Below are 18,747 nucleotides of genomic sequence, written 5' to 3'. Positions count from 1 at the left end.
CTGAAGTGTCCAAATATTTTTGGGGCAACTGTTAATAAACCTAAGGTTGCAAGTGTTTAAATTTTAAAAGCTGGCATTTGGCAATTGGTGAATGAAAAGCAAAACACGCTTCAATCCAAATTTAGGGAATTAATATATATATATATACTGTGTATATATATATATTTGAATTATAATCTCTTTTGGAAGATGAAAGGACAGTTCATAATAATTGTTTAGTGACCTCTATGCATGGGTAACAGTACCATCTCTAGATGCTGATTTTGAAGCTCTTACCTACAGCAGCTTTACACATTTGCATACAAATTGTCTGGCCTTACCTGACCTCTGGGGAGACCAATACTCTCAACATCTGCATTTTATGCAAAATACATTATAAAAAAGTTTTATGATGAGCCCCCAAAGCCCATGCACCCTAAAAAGTTCCAGTAAGTAATTTACTGATAACAACCCCCAAATGTATGATGTTGGCAGGAATGTTCTATTAAACCTCTTTCCTTGATGAAATTAGGATTAAGAGGTATCACATGTGAATTTTGCATTCTGGGTAAAACAATGCAGGCAGAACCATGATAACCTTCTGAGCTGGACAACCATTTTTCTGTTGTTTCTGTTGTTTATACAGCCATTAAAGGTAATCAGCCCTTTAGAGTTTGGGCTGAATTGTTGTGTTTTTTCAGACTCCATCAAGCAGAATAGAAAATAGTGCACTGAGACGCACCAGTAAACTACTTCAGACAGATTGCCACTTTACAACACTCTGCACACATTTTATTCCAGGGGCTGAAAGTTTAATCTTTTTAAGCTTTGAGAAAGTATCAAATAAAATGAGTGAAATTGATGGCACTCTCATTGTTGGGGTTGGTATTTGCCCATCACAGCTACTGTGTGGGTGCTATTGCGCTTCATTCAGAATGCCAAATGAAATATAAAGGGGAGTTTTTTAGATTGAGAAAAAGTAAAGAGGAACATTTACTTTGCATGTGCCCTGACTTTATAATGTGCATCCATTGAACTGAACTGAAACTCAGTTTTCTGCAATCGTTAAGTTCACAAATTATTGGGCCACATTCACACATAATGTTGTATACTGCACAACATCACAATGGCACAGGGAGTTTCTTTATCTTAAAAGAAGTGTGCAATTCATGTCACACTTAACCAGCAGCAGTTCTAACTCTTATAAGGTTCCAGTGTTGTGCTGTTACCCATCTGTCGCTCACTCGACACTCTGTCGCTCACTCGACACTGTGTCGAATTAAGCGACACTAGGGGTCTTTCTTGAAGGCCTCGGATACCTCTGAACTTGAGAAAAGGTCAATGAGAAATTGGCAGACAGAATTTGTATGTCCCACCCCAGACATACGGGTATAACAGGAGGATAATTGTGCATCTGTTTTTTCTTCGGAGCGGAGCGGTTGTGTGCTCAGCAAGCTGGTGTTCCACTACCGTTCCACTCGCCTCTAAGAGTATTGCTGTTGGATCCTATGGCTCATTACCAGCGGCTTTCTCCCTTCTCTGCACGACAGTGCAATCCATTGCCCTGAGCGCTTCGACAGCGTTTCCTTAAAAAGCAAATAAACCTGTAAAAGAGTATATTTCCTCTAACAGAGTATACACTTTGGCGTTAGACGTCTTTTTAAAGACGCGTCTTTTTAAAGATGTCTTTACGCATTTGTGTAGTTCCTGGATGCGGCAGATATCTATCCGCTTCTGATGGTCATAAGAGCTACCTCACGTGTCTGGGCTGCGATCACACACAGGCAGCATTTTATGAATGGTTCGTGTCCTCAGTGCGAGAAGTATGGCAACCTTGCGGTTGCGGCTTTCTTTCCTCCGAGAGAAAGCCACTTCAGCTGCCCTCCACGGCGTGCCTCCTTCCTACGGGATTGGGGTCTTCGCGGCTGGTGATGAAGGCGATTTGGGGAGTGCAGCGGGCTCGGTTTCACCATGCAAATCCCAACGAACCACCCACCCCCCTGTACGCTCGTTTGCTTCCGTCCAGGACCAACATAAGATCGGCTCACCCCACGGACAGTCTGATGTCTCCCTCGGACCCCCCGCAAGCTGGATGATGATTTTGCTGCTGCATTAGAGAGCGTCACAGCGACGGATGCTGATGATTCGACTGGGCTGCCAATTTCGGGTCTGCTCGTCCAGTCTGATCCTGATGCACAGATGTCCGCTATGCTTGCCAGGACCGCAGGGCTGGACTGGAACCCCCCTCGGGAATACGGAACGTCTGACCGGATGTTGCGCTTGCATATAGCATGTTTCCTCTCCACTGAGGTGATCATGTTCGCTCTTTAGAGAGTCCACTAATCTTGCGCTCCCTGTATCCCTAAACTCCTTCCTCCCTAGCCTTCTGGTCTGCGAATTCAGCGGAGGAATTCCCTGAAAAGACCCACTACGGATACTAAATACAGGATGGGCCTTCATGGATTAATCCCCCTGTGTGTATTTTCCCCTACCGGCGGACCCGCATCTCCCTTGGGCAGTCCCCTCTGTCCTTAGGTCCCCATGTTTGTAGCAACTCCTCCCTCGCAGCAGGTAGGATCTACCACTGCGCCACTTCCACATTCCAAACCCATGTTACGTATTTTGCCACATTTTACCTCCCCCCAGCCTGGGCAGGTTGTGGTCTCGACGGGGTCTTTTCCCCTTGAAAGAATAGGATTTGGAAAAGAACACCTTCCCCGATGAGTGTTATAGCTTTAAATGGCCCCAGCTGCTTTAACTCTATACGAGAAACACAGAGAGAGAAAAGGCATGGCTGGCGCGGCCTGCTCCCATGCTTGGCACATCACTTGTTCCCCCCCTTCGGGATTCTGGGAACCTAAAAAGTTTTTGACTTATTTATGGGGCGTTGGGGTACGTGCAGTCTGACACAGCCTGTTGCTTTGGTACGCAACTGCCTGCCCCCACCTGCATCAGCAGCTCACCTACATGGTTCAGCTCATGGGGTGATTGAATAGGGACCCCTAATGTTGCTTCATTCGACATAACGTCGAGTGAGCGACAGACGGGGAACAACTAGGTAATCAGGGAATGAGACGTTGTGTCCCCCCGGCCATGACGCTGAACCGAGCCACTGAAACGACCGAAACTTGTTCTCGGCTTCTCCGTACAAAACCTGACTAAACAGATGCACGATTCCCTCCTTTTATACCCGTGGGAGGAACATGCAAATTCTGTCTGCCAATTTCTCATTGGCCTTTTCTCAGTTCAGATGTAACCAAGGACATCAAGAAAGACCCCTAGTGTCGCTTCATTCAACACAATGTTTTGTTCCCTCCATCAGGGAACGGAGGTTACAACAGTAACCTAGACGATTTCTGACTCTCTAGTATCCTTATGTTTAGGGGTAGGTGTAGAGGTGGGCTGTATGGACAGGAATATCTCGAGGATTTGTAAACATCAGGGGCTGAGGCTAAAACATAAGGGGCTAAGAGCAGGGTAGTGTAAAGTAATGAATTACAAATACTCACATTACTGTAATTAACTACTTTTTCCCAAGAATTTTACTTTTTTTAAAAAGTATACTTTTACTTGAGTACATTTTAAGTGCTGTAAGTGTACATTTACTATGCTATTTTCCCACCGTCTGTGTTCGCTACTTCCCTGACCTGAATTTTATTAGAGTATCATGACTCACGTAAAAAACTTGAATGGCAGCTCAATCAGGCACAATCTGTAATGGATGTGGAGAATGCCTCAAGCTGAAGATCACGGCCGCACGTGGAAGAGCTTTTCACAGTGAAAAAGGCCAATTGCTTGACTGTGTCATGTGAGTTTAACTTACTCAAGCCATATATCAGCATTAATCCTGCCTCTGTAATTTAACTATCTATCTCTGAGATAACTGGGCTGCTGTGAGAGATTAATGCAATGTTATCAATAGGGCTGTGCAATACAATTATCTAGATGTTTATCTGAAAAAAGAGAGATGTCCTCGATCAAACTTTTGAATGTTTTTTTTAATATTTAGCCTATATTCTACATCTAGAACAGGGGTGTTCATCACAACGATTGCAATAGAAAGACAATCACATTGGTTGATCTAGATGAAATTTAAAAGATTTACTTTTTATTTCCTGACATCTGTAGCTGCGTATTGTTTTATTGACAGGTGGCTAATGTTTGAGCGCTAATGCAGTTACGCTCCTAAATGATCAAATACAATTTATAATTCCGCAAATGCCCATCTTGGTGAGGATTTAATGTAAACACAGTAATTTATGTCTAAAGTGAATTTAATTCATTTGCAATACAAATGACATTGATTGGACCAAAAGAGCTGAAATATTCTTCTAAAAATCTTAATTTGTGTTCTGCAGAAGAAAGAAAGTCATTCACATCCAGGATGGCATGAGGGTGAGTAAATGATGAGATAATTTTAATTTTTGGTTGAATTATTTCTTTTTAAGTGTGATGTAGCCCCTGTACCAAATAACCTTTCCCATTCCTGCTCTACCTCCACTATTGTGCGGGACATGACGTGCCAAGTGATCCTGATTATTTAGCATTTTTTTTGCTTTCCTTGCGTTGTTTTGAACATGTTTTATGTACAACAATAACTCTCTGTCGGCATTGAGGGAAATTTAGACCCTACACACAATCTGATTTTAATGTAATTGTTTCATACATTATGATTTAAAATGGTGATCAGTGTATTGAAAATAACTTTTTAATCTTTTAATTTCTGTTATCATGTCTCCCTAATATTTTTTGGAATCAGATTCATGTAGTGTTTATCATAGATAAGTGATTGTGGATCTGAGGGGGGGAGGGGCCGGGCTAGAATGTCGCATGCCCTGTCCCCAATCGGCCTGATGGGGCGCGAGGGATAAAGGCGGCCGGTGACGACGGTTAGAGAGAGAGAGAATTACAGGCATGTCCGTCATGTGTGTGTTTATGTTTGTGCTTTTGTTTTGAGTTTAATTAAATTATTATTTATATTGACAAGTCGGTTCTCGCCTTCTCCTTGCCCATCCTAACCCCCTTACAGTGATGTATTTTAAAAGTTGGAATACATTGTTCATTATAATGGGGCATAGGTTTTGCAACTCTCTACTCAATACTCACTACTCATGAGTACTTTTAAATGAGCTACACATTTACTCTTACTTGAGTAGTTTTTAGGACAGCTACTTTTACTCTATTCATACAACATTTTTTGGGAAATAACAGTACTTCTACTTGAGTATGATTTTTCAGTACTCTTTCCACCCCTGGCTAAGAATATACAATCATAAGCCATGAATGCATAGAAATAAAAACTGTGGACATTACATATTGTTTTCCACATAGGAGGGTTGTTTCTAGACTTCTTACGTTTCATGATTCACCTAACAAACTTAAACTTAGCGACAGTATGTGCCGTGTCTAGATGCAGCTCTGCTGCTCCCAGGTGTAGCCTCGTTGCCCAAGGAAGTAATGTACATACTTGAAACTTTGGCTATACAATCTCCATCTTGCTGGTCCAGTTGAGATTTCTCTGTGTTCCATCAAGCACACTAATGGATGCTAATGTTCTGTGATCCGACAATCTGGACAGTGCCCTGTCCACTTTCTCGACTAAAATGATCATGGTGGCCAATCAGCACAAGGCAAGGCAAACCAATCTGCAGTGTTACCATGGGCACCAGAGGTGACATGGTCGTTTACTCTCTAGTGACTCAACACAGAGACACAACACCTGGTTCTTCCTGTTCCTCACCAGAGGAACCCTATGTTGGCTTTGAGGCTGAGGTCAATGAGCAACTTGGCAGAGCAGATGCTTTAACAACAGAGGATCAGAGAAATGCATTTCAGAATCTCTTTCATGATTTCCAGCCGATCTTCTAGAGAGAGTCCCATGACTCTGGGGTCACTGACCTCCACACCATTTGCATTCCCACTGATCCAAATGTGCCACCCATATGTGACCATTACATTTTGTTTTCCACATAGGAGGATTGTTTCTAGACGTCTTGCATTTCATGATTCACCTTACAAATGGCAAGTGGCATCTCACCCTCTGAATAAGCAGGTACCACTTTCCTGCTGGCCCATGATCCATATGGGCCAAGAACTGGGGCCCACTTCTCTACTGTGGACATGGCCAACGGCTTCTGTACAATGAGAGTTGACCCAGCTGACCAATACAAGCTGGCTTTCTCTTTTGGTAACCACTAGTTCACCTGGAACCATTGTCCATTCGGATATTTGAACTCCCCAGCCTAGTTCAATGTCTTCCTCCATAAGCCATGAGTGACGCTGCTAACCATTTACGTGGATAACAACTTCATGAGGAACCAGAAATTTGAGGAACACTTGACCAAGGTCTGACATATACTTAACCAACTCTCCACCACTGGAGCCAAGCTTGCACTAGCCAAGTGCCAGTGGTGCCGCACCAAGGTTGAGTACGTGGGACCTGACACAGACAAACGTGTCATCGCCTACGTGAGCTGACCTCTTAGTGTTGTTGAGGCCCTCCTGGCCACCGTATGGGCTGTGGAAAACTTCCATAGATACATTTGGGGTCAGAAGTCATTGAGACTTGTCACCAACCTGTTACCTTCTTGAACAGCCAACAGCTGAGGGAGGGGTGGTTATCCAACAGCCGCATTGCCAATTGGATGATGGCTTTGCAAGGCTATGACATTGAGATTAAGTATGCCAGGAACCATCAAATGTCCTTGGGCTAGGCCTGGACATTTGATTATTGGAATAACAAATAACAAAATTTATTTGTTATTCCATGAATTGATACGTGTTGGGCTATCAGACATCTTGGCATCGGCCTAGTTTTTAGTTGGAAGTCGAAAGTTTATTGACTGCATTGTCTTAATTATTAATTGATATTAATGCATTGATAAACTTTGTTATAATTTAAAGGGAAGTGTTTTGGTATTACTTTGCATACACCTGTGTCAAGGGCTGGCAGGGGATGTCAGTGCTCAGATTCAAGCATTCATTGTTTTTTTGAATCCTTTTGATTGTCGATGTTCTCCGGATGTCAACTTTCCTAAGAGAACAATCCTATAATTAGACTGCTATACTATCTGGTTATTTGTCCCTGATTCCAGGGTGGTGTGATATTAATCCTTATTAATATTCGTTTGATTTTGATCATTGATAATTGTCTTTGATGATTGTTGATTTGAAGGATCAGTAAGCTAGTGTTAATTATAATCAATGTTCTATTGATTTTAATAATTAATAATTATCTTTGATAATTATTGCTAATAACAAACTGCTCCTGAAAAAAGCGCCCAACAATTATTATTATTAGGTTGGCTTTTACTATTTAAACTTGTTATTAGTGGTGCTTGTGAAGCAAAGCATCACTATTATAATCTCATATACTTATTTTTATTGTTCTGTAAAAATTTTCGGCACCTAATTCATCCCACACCATTTGCTGTAGGCCCACAAATGATGTGTCTAAATGACCGGCCTATTGAGGACACCTGTGTAATGACTCTTCTAAGGGATGGGGATGGGGGGTACGGTGCATAAAAAGGTCTCAAAAAGTCCCATGGTGTACTATGGGAAGAGATTTTTTTTCCTAATTTGACAACAATGCAAGACATTTGTCGGATCATATCTCCCAATCAGAATGTCCTAGAAACATGGGGTGGGCTTATTTCACTCGGGTTACCATTCAGTCTTTAAGTATCATCATGCCCTAGCAACCATTTACGTCACCCTAGCAACCACCCCCATAGACTTCCATTCAATATGGCTCAGAGGATATATTCAGAACAGAATGTCAAAGAGACTTGGGGATTGATTATTTTCAGTCAGGTTATTAATCAGCCAATAAGAACTGGTTACTGGCTAGCCATGCCCTAGCAACCATTTAGAGTACCCTAGCAACAAGCCAAATTGAATTCCATTAAAAATGGCTGAATGGGATAACTTCAGATCAAAATGTACTAGAGACATGAGAGCTGGATTGTTTTAATTGAGTGAGCAATCAGTCTTCAAGTATCCACTTGGAAACTACATAGCCATTCCCTAGCAACTATTTAGAGCACCACAGCAACCAAATCCCATTGACTTTCATTTAAAAATGTTGTGGTGCAGAGATATGGATTTCAAATACTGTTGCTAGGGTAAGCACACGTGGTTGCTAAGAAGTTACCAGGGTGATACTAAGAAGGCTGCTTGCCATCCTGAGTCATGCAAGCCAACAATGAAGTCTCAATGACATTCTGATGCGAAGATATCCATCTAAGTGATTTTGAATGGCAGTCAATGGGGTTTGGCTGCCAGGGTGCTCTAAATGGTTGCTAGGGCATGGCTAAGTAGTTTCCATGATGATACTTGAAGAATGATTGCTCACTCAAGTAAAAATCAGCCTTCAAATATCATCATGGAAACTACTTAGCCATGCCCTAGCAACCATTTAGAGCACCCTACTATGCCCTAGCAACCATATAGAACACCCTAGCCACCAAACCCCATTGACTTCCATTCAAAATGGCTTAGATGGTATTTCAAGATCAAAATGTTGTAGAGACTTCAATGTTGGCTTGTATAACTCGGGACAGCAAGCATGCAGTCTTCTTAGTATCAACCTGGCAACTGCCTAGCAACCTTAGGGACTTACCCTTGCAACCAAGTAGCAAAACTCATATCTCTGCACCAAAACATCATTGAAACTTCCCTTTTGGCTCATTTGACTCAGGCTGGCAAGGAGCCTTTTGAATATGACCCTGGTAACTTCCTAGCAATCACATGGTGTTACCCTAGCAACCCAGTAACAAATCCCATTTATCTGCATCAGAACATCGTAGACACTTCTGGTTTCATTCATTTGACCCAGAGTAGCAACGAGCCTTTTGAGTATCACCTTGGTAACTGCCTAGCAACCAGATGGGGTTACGCTAGTAACTAATTAACACAAATCAGGCACCTTGGTAACTGCCTAGCAACCAGATGAGGTTACCCTAACAACCAAGTATTAAAACATATATCTCTGTACTAGAACATTATAGAGACTTTCATTTACATTCATTTGATTTAGAGTAGCAAGGAGCCTTTTGAGTATCACCTTGGTAACTGCCTAGCAACCAGATGAGGTTACCCTAACAACCAAGTATCAAAATATATATCTCTGCACTAGAACATCATAGAGACATCCATTTTTGCTTATTTGACTCAGGCTATCAAGGAGCCTTTTGAGTATCACCTTGGGAACTGCGTAGCAACTAAATGGAGTTACCCTAGCGACCATGTAACAAATCACATATCTCTGCACCAGAACATCGTAGAGAATTCCGGTTACATTCCATTTGACTCAGGCTAGCAAGGAGCCTTTTGAGAATCACCCTGGTAACTGCCTAGCAACAAGATGGTTAGATACCCTAACAATCATGTCTCAAATCCCATATCTCTGCACGAAAACAACATACAGACTTCCAGTTTATTTTATTTTACTCAGGGTAGCAAAAAGCATTTTGAGAATCACATTGGTAACTGCTTAGCAACCAGATGGGGTTTCCATTGCAACCAAGTATCAATTTTTTTTATCTGTACCAGAACATCATAGAGATTTTCATTTTAATTAATTTGAGCCTATTGAGTATCACCTTGTTAACTGCCTAGCAACCAATTAACAACTAAATCTACATCAGTATATCGTAGAGAATTCTGGGTTGGGTAATTTTCTCAGGCTAGCAAGGAGCCTTTTGAGTATCACCCTGGGAACTGCCTAGCAACCATATGGGGTTACCCTATCAACCAAGTAACAAATCACATATCTCTGAACCAGAACAATGCAGAGATTTCTGGTTTCATTCATTTGACTAAGGGTAACAAGGAGCCTTTTGAGAATCACCTTGGTAACTGCCTAGTAATCAGATGAGGTTACCCTAGAAAGCAAGTAACAAAACATATATCTCTGCACCAGAACATCATAGAGATTTTCATTTTCATTAATTTGAGCCTATTGAGTATCACCTTGTCAACTGCCTGATAACAAGATAATGATCCATGTCAGTATATCGTAGAGATTTCCAGGTTGAGTAATTTACTCAGGTTGCATGGAGCCTTTTGAGTGTCACCCTGGTAACTGCCTAGCAACCAAATAGAAAAACATCTATCTGTCTGTCTGTCCATCTGTCCGTCCGTCCCAACACATGATTTACACTCATGCAAAGCATTAAAATACTGAAATTGTTTTCTTTTTTTTACGCTTTCAACTTGATTTACACCTTTGCACGTTCAGTGTGCATGCAAAAAAAATTACGCTTCCAATTTAATTTACACTTTCACAAATCTTACTCTGCACTTGCAAATCTTTTTTTTTTTGGAATTAAACTATCTTCATAGAGAACTGCCACTGAGTTCTTCCCACGTCGAGCACTGCCTTATGGACCACATGCACAGACTGGACTGAACAACGAAGCACAGATAAAGGTCCTGCACAAGCAGTGCTCCAAGCACGCCTTCAGTTCGCACAACACCTACAATGGTACATAGAGTATTATAAAATCATTCAAAATTTTAACACTGTATTTCACTGTTCTTTAATGTGATGTTTTTTGTCATTTTGCTTCAGAGGCATCATTCTCTACATATATGAAACTGTACAGATGGTGATGAAAGTCCTTATATGGAGATGGTTTGGGCACGTTTTTGCAAATTACTAACTTTTATGCCTCCTTCATTTAGAATTAATCTGATTCATAATCATTAGAATGAAAGTATGCAAATCGAATTATTAGTGAATGAGTCCCATTGTATTTATTATCTTCTTTTCATTTTTCTTCTTTATTTATCTTATATTAAACAAAAATGACAACATATTGTATAACACAACACACAATTTATCAATAGTATTCATTTTATTCTATAATATCCTTCCTGCCAAATATGGAAGGGATAATTTACAGGCAGCTGGTCAGTAACGCAAATCCCATAACAGGATGCAATGGGTCTTGTTTTACCCCGAAGGGGATTATTAATCCACATATTACATGATTACATAATAAATAAAGTATATATATATATATATATATATATATATATATATATATATATATATATATATTAGTCATAGAAGATTGAAGTCAGAGAAGATAGAGAACTTTATTTTTATTTTCTTTACAAACACATTCCCCTTCCTCACATATTGCCAAGGGAAACAAATGGTGTTTGTAAGTCTAAAACTTATGTATTTTATTTTTCTAAACATACTGTCTTATTTGAGTTATTTTATCAGTATTTCTTTGTTCTTTAATTCCATTTTAGAACTTGTCTTTGTTGTCAGAGGCCAACTCAATCTATTCTTGGGACCAACTGCCTTATTCCCAGGTGATTTTCCATCTTTGATGTCTTTGAGACAAGCTGTTAGGGAGGTCTCTTGCCGTCAAGTCATCTGTCATGTCCAGACAGAAGCTTGCTCGTCACTTGTCATTTGTATCCCAGCACTTTTCAACTGAGACTTTATCTCTGTCATGCATGCCAGAATGGATTTTGACCACAAGGCTGTACGGAATCGGTTGTTCTTGTGATGTGCAGTTCCCATTTCAAGTGCCTGTACTGATCTATATTTGAACATCTTGTGATATGCCTGAACATGTAGCACACCATGTGCGTGCATGCGTGTGTGCGCGTGCATTTGCGATTGTGTGTGTTCAGTCAACAAGATGAAAACAAGCAACAAATTACAAATATTGTTTCTTTTTTTACTTTTTCTAATCAATCTCTTTCTATGTAGATTTCACACCTCCAATTAAGATGTGAGTTTTCGTTCCAGGGAAATTTCATTGCTAATATGTGACACTGCTTTACATAAATCAAATCTGGAATGAACACATTACAATCATAAATGCACAGTTTATATTGCAACCGTCTCTTGCAAGATCTATTTATATATGTGAAAATTTTGACTCAACATATTAAGACTAAATCTTAAGTAAGTCAGTAATATAATGTTTTCATGTAGAGTCAAGCTGTTTGTGTAACAGCTTGAATCAAATCTAATCAGCAAAACACAGTTTAACATTTTTTTTTTATTTTTAAAGAAAAGAGGAGAGCAAAGATGATTGTAGTACTGAAAAAAATAGCTAACCATTTTGCTTGCAGAGAATAGGGCATGGGGAGGGAAGTGGAGAAGTGTTTGGTGGAGTGGTATTTTTCATCATCCTAACACTGCCTTTGGGATGATTCGAAGCCCCCCTTTGTTTGGTTGGGTGTTGCTCACTGAGAACTTTATTAGGAACACCTACATATTCATGTGATTATCAAATCAACCAATCCTGTGGCAGTAGTGCAATGCATAAAATCACGCAGATATGGGTCAGTATCTTCAGTTAATGTTTACATCAACCATCAGAATGTGGAAAAAATTTTATCTTAGTGATTTAGAGCATGGCATGATTGTTGGTTCCAGACGGGTTTGTTTGATTATTTCTGTAACTGCTGATCTCCTGGGATTTTCACACACAACAGTCTCTAGAACTTATTCAGAATGGCGCCAAAAACAAAACAAAAACAAAAAATCCAGTGAGCAGCAGTTCTGCAGATGGAAATATCTTGTTGAAGACAGAGGTCAACGAAGAATTGCCAGACTGGTTCGAACTGACAGAAAGGCTGCGATAACTCAGATAACCACTCTGTACAATTCTGGTGAGCAGATGCACAATGCACAACACTTCTCACACATGCACAACTCTTCCTTGAGGCGGATATGCTACTACAACAGACCACGTCTGACACTTTATTAGGACCATAGTGTTCCTAATAAAGTGCTCAGTTAGTGTATTGTATGTGCAGATTATTGCCTCATTGACTAACATTATCTACACTCAAAATTTAGTTCCCCTTCTGTCGCTCACTTCGACGTTGTGTCGAAGAAGCGACACTAGGGGTCTTTCTTGAGTGCCGAATATGCCTCTGATCTATGAAAAAAGGCCAATGAGAAATAGGCAGACAGTATTTGCATACCCCGCCCCCAGACATACAGTATAAAAACGGGGAAATATGTCGAGTTCATTCAGAAATTTTCTTCGGAGCCGATGGTCGTGCATGCAGTCAGCTGCGAGTCACGCACCTGTTCCTGTTCTTCTAACGCTTTGCCTGCTGTTGGATCTACGGCGCACTTCAGTGGCTTTTCTCCTTCTCTGCACGGCAGTGCAGTTTGCCCCTGGGCACTTCAACAGCGCAAAAAACGTATTTAAGTTAAGAGTTTATTTAAAAGAGTGATTTTCTCTGTAAAAGAGTATTTTCCTCTAAAAGAGCTTTGCACAGTGGTGTTGAACGGCCTTTTCAGGACACGTCTTTTTAAAGATGCCTTTCCTCCCCTGTGTAGTTCCTGGATGCTGTAGAGTGCTCTCCGCTTCAGACGGCCACAGGCGTTGTCTCGTGTGTCTGGGCTGCGATCACACCGAGGCATCATTTGTGGATGGTTCATGTTCTCACTGTGAGAGCATGACCATGGCAACATTGCGGTCGTGGCTCGCTTTCAAGCATGCCACTCCAGTTGCCCCCCCGCATTGCTCCTTCTGCCCATGGGATTGAGGATGATGCGGCTGGCGATGGAGACAATCTGGGGATGGCAGCAGGTGCAGCTCCACCGGGTACACCCCCTTGGACCACCCGCCCCCCGGCACACTCGTTGACTCCCGTCCGTACTCGAGGCAACAGTGGCTTGCCTCACAGCCAGCCTGCCTGACATCTTCATGGAGGGCATCCCTCTTCATGCGTCACAAAGCCACCCACTCATCTGCTCTCGCTACCCTCGATGGCGGAGCGGCCCACGGGTACACGGCGATTCCCCAGGTGGGCAGGGCTGTTGCGCTCCACCTGTACCCTGAGAACCCTACCACCTGGTTGGGTCACCCTGTGCTCCCCTCCAAGGCCTGTAGGACAACATCTTCACTGACTGCCAAAGCCTACAGCGTCACCGGACATGCCGTTTCCGCCCTGCATGCCATGGCCCTCCTGCAATCCACCAGGCCAAGCCACTTAAAGATCGGCAAGGGGGTAGCCCTGATCCCGATGTGCTGAAGGAACTGCGCTCAGCGACCGACCTCGCCCTCAGAGCCACGAAGGTCACAGCGCAGTCACTCGGGCAGGCTATGGCCACACTCATGGTCCAGGAAAGTCATCAAAGGCTGAACTTGGTCGAGATGCGTGAGACCGACAAAGTGTGCTTCCTCAACACCCCTGTCTCCCAGTTCGGCCTCTTCGGTGACACCATCGAGGACTTTGCCCAGCAGTTCTCCGCGGTGAAGAAGCAGATGGAGGCCATCTCGCACATCCTGCCACGCCGCAAACCTGCCGCCATGGGCCAGGCCCCGTCTGCTCGCCGAGGGCTTCCTCCTGTGGTGAAGAAACACCCTGCTCCGCCTCAACCTGGGCCCAGCTCTCAGCCCGTGCGTCAAGCACCCCGCAGGAAGCAGAGGCCCCCCGTCTCACGGGCCTCCTCAAGGACCCAGAAGGCTCCTAGGCGCTCCTGAGATGTTCGACCCAGGGACCAAGACGTTAGCTTCGAAGTGGGTAAGCAGACCACTCCATCCCCCAGTGGAGGGCCAGGAGGGAGAATCTTTTGTTGAATTTATTTCATTTGCCGCTCCCCCTAGATGGGGCTGCGGTACCCAGGTTCTCAGTAAAAGAGCCATTTCCTTTGTCTCTGGGTCACCTGGCCCGCAAATGCCGTTCTCACGGCACTCTGCCGCCACACCTCAACAGTCCCGGCATGCTGGACACAGACCCTCCACCCTCAGCCCCACGACTGTTCCCCGGCCAGCTGGTTCTAACGAGTCCAGAGGACGCCTTTACTGGACCTCCTCCTCAGTCACTAACCCGCCCCCTGCTGGGAGTGCAGAGCAAGGTAAGTGCTTTGAGTCCTTTCTCCCCCAGCCGTTTTTGGCTCTATGCGAGAAACATAGAGAGAAAAGAGGCCTGGCGAGGCTCGAGCCGTTCCCAGGTTGGCAAGGGTAACAAGAAGGATTCCGCCAACTTTTATGGGGCATTGGGGAAGGGTACATGCAGTCTGACACAGCTGGTTGCCTTTGCACGTGAAATACCTGCCCGCACCTGTTCCAGCAGTACACGTACACGGCTCAGCGCATGGCGTGATTTAAATTGGACCCCTATTGTCGCTTCTTCGACACAACGTCGAAGTGTGCGACAGACAGGGAACGTCTAGGTACGTATGTAACCTCCGTTCCCTGATGGAGGGAATGAGACGTTGTATCGAAGAAGCGACACTAGGGGTCCAATTTAAATCACGCCATGCGCTGAGCTGTGTACGTGTACTGCTGACACAGGTGATTTCCCCACTTTTATAACCGTATGTCCGGGGGCGGGGTATGCAAATACTGTCTGCCTACTTCTCATTACCCTTTTTTCATAGATCAGAGGCATATTTGGCGCTCAAGAGAGAACCCTAGTGTCGCTTCTTTGACACACGTCTCGTTCCCTCCATCAGGGAATGGAGGTTACGTAACATATTTATTCACATTATGGAGCTTTTTTATTACTGTTACATTTATTACATACCACCATTACAGTTTTTATGGAATGGATGTTAAGTAACGCCAGCCTAAGTGCACTTCCAATTTCATCATATCTGCTATGAGTAAGTTATACATGTTTGATACACTAAGATGTTTGAGGAAAAATTTAAAAGGTTTAGGCTCTACATTTTGTGAGTAAATGAGCAAACACCAAAAAGTGCTACAATTATAGTAGCAGTGGCTCTTCCCTGCATAACATATCTCAAGGGTAGATACATTAAAGGCTATTGCTAGAGATGGCATGTTTAATGTGCATTTGGTGCCTTGTTCTGCCCTAAAAAGAGCTCTTGACAGGTTGGGCTCCACTCTAGGTGTGAAATTGGTTGATTGGAAGAAATGGCCCACTCTTTCAGCTCTGGTGTCCTTTTCCAGGCTTCAGCAAATGAGACCTCCCCACAGTCTCTAATACATGACTCAGATTACAAGTGCCTTACCTACAGTCCAGCCTTACAACAGGACAAAGACCACTCTTCAACAAATACCTTTGTGTTCTTTTTTTGAAGGTCTCAGTTCAGTTCGTTCCTAACCTTCAAGCAACCCATATAGTGTAATTCCTAAGAGCTGGTCTGTATTGATAATGGAAACCAACTTGTAGGAGCAGTTTTTTGGTCTCTATTCTGGTGTAATTATTTAAAATGTGTGGAAAATGTACTTCACGTAATGTTCTGTCCATTAACAAGGTGTGTAGGTGGGGGCATGTGTCGTGTGTGTGTGTGTGGCAAGAGAAATATTGGCAATAAATATACTTTATTCATTCAATACTGAAAAGCACTTTTAAAAGTTAAATCTAATTATAAATTGTCTATTTTCCTCTAGATTAGTGTGTACAATCTATTTACACTCACTGAACACTTTATTATGGGGCTTTTCCACTGCACGGTACAACTCGACTCAACTCTACTCTGCTTGCTTTTTTGGGGTTTTCCACAGTGGATAGTACCTGGTATCTGATACCTATTTTAGTACCACCTCAGTCGAGGTTCCAAGCAAGCCGAGCAGATACCAACTGTGATGTCAAAATCCTGCCGATCACTGATTTGTCAGGGAGAATCGTCACTACCAGCGTCACTGGATTATTGACACGTGACATCAACCCGCTAGTTTTAAAATTAGCAACAGCGATAACAGTATCATTTATTCACACGACTTTCAAAATGTGAAAAAAGAAATGGCTGTATACAAAACCACGCCATGGTCAATAAACGAGGTGCAGAGAGTCCACTCGTTAGCGATGAGCAAAACTAAAAAGTCTCTCAGGAAGTATCTCAGCTGTTGGCTGCATACGGCTACCACCAGACCTACCAACAGTGTAGGGAAAAGTAAAAAAAAATTAAAAGCGACTACAGAACCATCAAAGAAAAGTGGAAGTGGTTCGACAAAATGGATGCTATCTAAACCAGTGAGCAATGGGAGGGAGAGTGCCCTGGACTCGATGGAGGATGGTACATTTTGTTATGTTAAGTCTATACTTGAAAGCTTCATTTTATTTAGTTGACCAGCTACTGGAAGCTTGCTTCTAAAACAACCAGACCAATTTAAATGTTACACTTGTGTAAAATCACCATGCAACAACAGCTTTATGCAGCACAATGAGCTAATAGCTTAAAGCTAGCAGTTGTGTTATTGTTTTGGTCAGTTTGTGTGGTGTTTAAGATGATGTCATGGCTGTAGAGGCGGCGCAACTATGACGATCATCCTTTAATTCCACCCATGTTGAGGGTCAATAAACTGCAGTGGAAATGTAAGCTCAGAAAATAAAGAGAGTAGACGGTAACGTGCAGTGGAAAAGTGCCTTCAGGAACACTATGGTACTAATAAAGTGCCCGATGTGGTCTTTTGCTCTTGAAGCCCATCTGCCTCAAGGTTCGATGTGTTGTGCATTCTGAGACGCTATTCTTCTCACAAAAATTTTACAGAGTGGTTATCTGAGTTATCATAGCCTTTCTGTCTGCTCGAACCAGTTTTGCCATTCTCAGTTGAACATCTCATCAACAAGGTGCCTAGGCCGCAGAACAGCCGCTCACTGGATATTGTTTTGTTTTTGGCACCATTATGAATAAACTCTTGAGACTGTTGTGCGGGAAAATCCCAGGAGATCAGCAGTTACAGAGATACTCAAACTAGCACATCTGGCACCAAATATCTTGCCACGGTCGAAATCACTGATATCAAATTTTTTCCGCATTCTGAAGGTTGATGTGAACAATATCTTAAGATCCTGACCCGTATCTGCATTATTTTATACATTGCACTGCTACCACACAATTGACTGTTTAGATAATCGCATGAATAAGTAGGTGCATAGGTATTCTTAAAGTGCACAGTGAGCATATACAGTATGTTGATAAGAGTTAGCACTGATAGATTAGCAACATACTAACAACAAACTCTTATGGAATCAATCATGAATTGAGTGCGCAACACTATGCTAAGTTGCTGTAGAACATTACAAATCGGTCATTTAAGACCTTTCATGAAAGTTTGAATGTTGTCTTAGAAGAATGCAATAGTCAATAAACAGCCAGGCAAATCGTTAGGTTTTGGAAGATAGTTTGTCTGGCCCTTGCTCTGATGTATTCCAGCACTGACAGACCTCCACCAAACATATCTTCAATCACTTCAGTCCTTTGTGCTCAGCTTTGATTTGTGTATATCATATTTAACATGTTTTTACCCAGTCAATGGAACGTCCCCATAATTACTAAAACAGTTACGATCTGCGAGAACTGCTTACATGTTGTCTCGGGTGTTATTTGGACATAAAGTACAGAACACATTCAATGGACCTCTCTGTTAAGTCATTATAATTTTCCTTTTCTCCTCAAGGGCTTATTTTTTTAGCAGTGCATATTCATCTGCTCTGACAGCTGTCGCAGTGGTTATGTATTTACTCAGGCTTGTCCAGAGCAATCTCCAGTTGTAGCTGCATGGGAGAAAAATTTCATGGAAATGAGCCAGTTTAATTGGTCCCTGAGATATTTGCATAACAAACCTAATAATAATGAATGGGGAATGATTGTCAACAGGGTCTTAAATTTCATAATATTAATGAGCAGGTTGCAAATTGTTATTATTGCAGTACATTTGCCTGGCCGGAGCATTTCATTATTGCAGAAGGGTTGAGATTTCAGGTTGTTAGGCCGTCAAAGTAAGGTTGGCCCCCTGTCATCGTCATTTAGCAATTATATGTTGGCAGTTGGTTGGAGAGCACATAGCAATGCGGCAG

Source organism: Xyrauchen texanus, chromosome 32 (genome assembly GCF_025860055.1).
Source record: "Xyrauchen texanus isolate HMW12.3.18 chromosome 32, RBS_HiC_50CHRs, whole genome shotgun sequence".
In the NCBI taxonomy this organism is placed as follows: Eukaryota; Metazoa; Chordata; class Actinopteri; order Cypriniformes; family Catostomidae; genus Xyrauchen; species Xyrauchen texanus.
This window is presented reverse-complemented; position numbering follows the sequence as displayed.